The sequence below is a fragment of the Nuphar pumila genome, unplaced genomic scaffold (genome assembly GCF_984573655.1).
Source record: "Nuphar pumila unplaced genomic scaffold, dmNupPumi1.hap1.1 HAP1_SCAFFOLD_149, whole genome shotgun sequence".
Lineage (NCBI taxonomy): Eukaryota > Viridiplantae > Streptophyta > Magnoliopsida > Nymphaeales > Nymphaeaceae > Nuphar > Nuphar pumila.
The window spans coordinates 102,016-106,821 of record NW_028323190.1 but is presented as its reverse complement, the minus strand read 5'-3'; the positions used below and the strand labels follow the sequence as shown (position 1 = coordinate 106,821).

At 53.3% G+C, this 4,806-nt stretch overlaps 1 pseudogene; it reads left to right on the top strand.

Annotated features, from left to right (window-relative positions):
- Window positions 1-439: 439 nt before the first annotated feature.
- LOC149810988 (cell division cycle protein 48 homolog pseudogene) lies at window positions 440-3,275 on the top strand (annotated as a pseudogene).
- The last annotated feature ends 1,531 nt before the right edge of the window (window positions 3,276-4,806 follow it).

Sequence of the window (4,806 nt, the reverse complement as noted above, 5' to 3'; positions counted from 1 at the left end):
TCGGTGCACCCAGGCACGACACACTGCCAGATCTAAACTGCATGCACATGATCCACTATCATTGCCAGTTCCAGCTTTAGGTCCCTACGCATGTTTGAACTGTGAGGTGCTCTGTTGTGTGGACTCTTGTTGCTCAGCACCCGCTTGTCAAACATGACAATGGACTGCCCAGTACTTTTCCAACACCTTTTTTGGTTTTTTGGTTAAATAAAGCTTTTTACCTTAAAAAAGTCAGATCTTTTGACTTGTTAGAAATACAAGTTGAAACCACATTTCATGTTGTGGCGTTGGTCTTCATTGCCATGTCTCCAAGTACCTAGCGAGCAGTGCCCTTTCGGTGCTTGAAGGTAGCAGGTTTCTCGGCTGTGCAGACCCCTTGCCTTGCATGCCAGCCCGTTACAATCACGTGATATTGAAGTTTGTTTTTGTGGTTATGCAGTGTGCAGATGTGAAGTATGGGAAGCGGATTCATGTTCTACCTATCGACGACACCATCGAGGGTTTGACGGGCAATTTGTTTGACACTTTCCTGAAGCCCTACTTCCTGGAAGCTTACCGTCCTGTTCGCAAGGTGAGATGATTGATTATGATTTGAAGGACCTGAGGGTTCGTCCTATGGTGATTGGCTGAACATGTCATGCATGGACTTGCTTTCTATGCACTGAAGTTGAACATTAGTGAGTTTCCAGATGTACTGCCCGTCACACAGTGAGCTCTTCAGTTTTGGCCATTGAATGCCCTGCCGAAGCTCACATTATCAGATGAATGACTGGCTGTATGGCTTGGGAATGTTTGTATAGGCGCCTGTGTGGAATGTGTGTATAGGCGCCTCCATGTGATGAATACCAGGCGTGGGCACACCTTTCTGTATTTACTTGATCTATCCTACCACACGTTTTCCGTGCAGGGTGACACCTTTTTGGCACGCGGTGGAATGCGAAGCGTGGAGTTTAAGGTGGTGGAGACAGACCCCACTGAGTACTGCATCGTTGCGCCAGACACCGAGATTTACTGCGAGGGTGAGCCTATCAAGCGTGAGGAGGAGGAGAAATTGGATGATGTGGGCTACGAGGATGTTGGTGGAGTTCGCAAGCAGCTTGCACAGATCCGTGAGCTTGTGGAGTTGCCCCTCCGACACCCCCAGCTCTTCAAGACCATCGGCGTCAAGCCACCCAAGGGTATTCTCCTGTATGGCCCGCCTGGTTCAGGCAAGACCTTAATTGCTCGCGCTGTTGCCAACGAGACCGGCGCTTTCTCTTTCTCATCAACGGCCAGAGATCATGTCCAAGCTTGCTGGAGAGTCCGAGAGCAACCTGCGTAAGGCGTTCGAGGAGGCGGAGAAGAACGCTCCGGCAATCATCTTTATCGACGAGATCGACTCCATAGCACCTAAGCGTGAGAAAACCAACGGAGAGGTGGAGCGCCGTATCGTCTCGCAGCTGTTGACGCTGATGGACGGCCTGAAGTCGCGTGCGCATGTCATCGTCATGGGTGCTACAAACCGTCCCAACTCCATTGACCCTGCACTCCGCCGCTTTGGCCGCTTCGACCGTGAAGTCGACATTGGTGTTCCTGACGAGACCGGCCGCCTTGAGGTCATGCGCATCCACACCCGCAACATGAAACTGGATGACAATGTTGACCTCGAGGCCGTCACCCGCGAGACGCATGGTTTACGTCGGTGCCGATCTTGCGGCTCTCTGCACGGAAGCTGCCCTGCAGTGCATCCGCGAGAAGATGGATGTCATTGACCTCGAGACCGATGAAATTGACGCTGCCGTTCTCGACAGCATGGCCGTCACTCAGGACCACTTCAAGACCGCGCTCACTGTCAGCAACCCCAGTGCCCTGCGTGAGACCGTGGTGGAGGTCCCGAACACAACATGGGCAGACATCGGGGGCCTGGAGGGCGTCAAGAAGGAGCTGCAGGAACTTGTGCAGTACCCGTGGAGCACCCAGAGAAGTTCGAGAAGTTTGGCATGTCGCCGTCCAAGGGCGTCCTCTTCTACGGCCCCCCTGGTTGCGGTAAAACCCTGCTGGCCAAGGCGATCGCAAACGAGTGCCAGGCGAACTTCATCTCGATCAAGGGTCCTGAGCTGCTGACGATGTGGTTTGGTGAGTCGGAGGCAAACGTGCGTGAGCTCTTTGACAAGGCCGGCAGAGTGCACCGTGCGTGCTCTTCTTCGATGAGCTGGACTCTATAGCGACACAGCGTGGAGGGTCCGTGGGGGATGCAGGCGGCGCGGGAGACCGTGTACTGAATCAGCTGCTCACAGAGATGGACGGCATCAGTAGTAAGAAGACCGTGTTTATCATTGGAGCCACAAACAGGCCTGATATCATTGACCCGCTCTCATGCGCCCTGGCCGTCTCGATCAGCTCATCTACATCCCTCTGCCTGATGAAGGCTCTCGCCGGAGCATCTTCAAGTCGGTCTTGCGCAAGTCTCCTGTGGCTCCTGATGTCAATCTGGAGTTGCTTGTCAAGAACACAAATGGCTTCTCTGGTGCTGATATTACTGAGATCTGCCAGCGCGCATGCAAGTCTGCCATCCGGTACGTACCTGCATCACAGGGCTGCTGCGGTTTGTTTGATGGGAAGGCATGTTTTGAAGCCCCTCTGACCTATTGTCTGCCCTCGCATATATCCCAAGCCATCTATCAATCTCTACCGCAGCAAGTGCGATCACGCAAGAGTACACGGGTCTTTTTCTTTGTTTTTGACAGCATATTTCCATGTTAGGCCCCCTAGCTTGAGAGGATGGTTTGCAACGCTCGTGGCAGCATGGATCCATATTCCCGTCGCAGGACTTTGCTTGCAGAAGTCTGTGGATGGTGTTGAATCATTCGACGATTGTCACAAGTTAGTTTTTGTGTCGGCAGGGCAAGCTTGCATCGGCTCGGCATGCATGCACATGCTGATCAGTTCTCGTCTGATGCAGGGAGAACATAGAGGCGGACATCGAGAACGAGCGCAGGCGCCTCGAGAACCCTGATGCAATGGAGGATGACACTGATGCGGTGCCCTGCATAACCCGTGCGCACTTTGAGGAGGCGATGAAGTACGCCCGTCGGTCCGTGTCAGATGCTGACATTCGCAGGTATCAAGCATTCGCGCAGACTCTGCAACAGAGCAGGGGCTTTGGCACGGACTTCCGCTTCGGCGACCAGCCAGCCGTCACCGGCACTGCTGCTGCAGCAGCGGCCGCTGCAACTGCTGCTCCTGCTGCATTCGACAACGGGGCAGCTGCTGACGACGACGATCTGTACAACTAAGGATGCAGCATGAGCCGTGTTCAGGCTCACTTGCCTTGTCATCATATGCGGCTGGCGCTGGTACTGCTACCAGCACAGACACTGGGAGACGGCACCTTGCAAGCACGTGCACCGCTGATGTATCACCTGTCCTTCTTGCTGCGTTAGTCCCATTGCACTTGCACATGGCACATCACTGCCTTGCACAGATGTCGTTTGTGTGGAACAGTGGAGTATTGCTGTAATTTGACGTCCGGGGTTTGTGATGTTTGAGCTTTCATGACTACGGTGCCATTTCCCTAAATTTGGTCCACTGATTTGAGGTGAAAAATAAATGTTTGTCACCTGTTGTCAATCCCACCTGCAAGAGTCCTTGCTTCGTCAGGGAAATGGATCTGAGCTGTTCAGGGCAGGTTTAGGTTGGCTGCTCCTTGCACGGCCCATCTTGAATGCACTAGTTGGCCCTGTCATCAGCTTTTCTGTGTGCAAGGACTGTGCGTGAGTCTAAATAATAGAAAGACCCCTTAGGGGCAGGTTGGGAATGGCCGGTACACATTCTTAAGAAATGCCTTCTGCCACAGCGAGGCACAGGCTGGATCTCAATGAAAGCCAGAGAGGTTACAATCAGTCCAATACATTGTGATAAATCCTGTCCACGCTGGATGTGAGGTACACTATTTAGGCAGGAAAGATGCATTGCCACCATGTGCCTCGTGGGGCATACTGTCCGATTCCACACTTTGGTTGCCAACACCAGCAGGGCCACACGCATCCCTGCCCCGCACACCATGAGTGTACGTAATATCCGGAGACACGTTGCTGAATGTGAGGGCATGGGCAAGGAGGAGGAGCGCTTGTGGTGCGTGGGGCGATGGCTAAGTGAAGTCCACTCACAAGGATTGGACATCTGGGACAACAAGTGCAGAAACTGGCAACAGGCGATCATGTAGTTGGCAGCTGACCAGGGAACCTTGGAACTGATCGCAGCGGAACATGGAGGGGGTAGGCATGAGTGAAGCATGCCGCATCTGTGACAGCAAGAGGGGCTTGCGCTTGATGGACACAGGTGAGCGGCACTGGTCAGCGGCAACAAGTCTTGTTTCAACCATGCCGAAACTGTCGCGCCAGAAGCGAGCGCTGTCAATTGTCGATATTGAATGTCGCCCCCGTTCGTCGAGACGTGTTGCGGGATTTCACGAGGTTTTCGCGGTTTTCGTGAGGGAACTGTTTTCAGGGTTTGTCATACATTCATCGAAATGATTTCTGAGAAAGCGCATGTCATTTGTGCCTCACCGGTGTTAAAAGAAACGCGCAGCTCCTCTAACTCCATGGCTTCGTTGCTCAGACGAGAATTCGTTTGCCCAGGCTATGCGTAGGCAACTCAGACAGCAGTGCGCTGGCTCTAACAGCCCACTGGAAGACTAGAGCGCTGCTAACTGCAGGGAACAACCTTTCAAATCTTTCGTCATGGACCTAGACATCAGCGATCTGGAGAGGCAGCTTGGGGACCTCAAGGAGAAGAGCTCACAGGTTTACCCTCATCTTGGCTGCT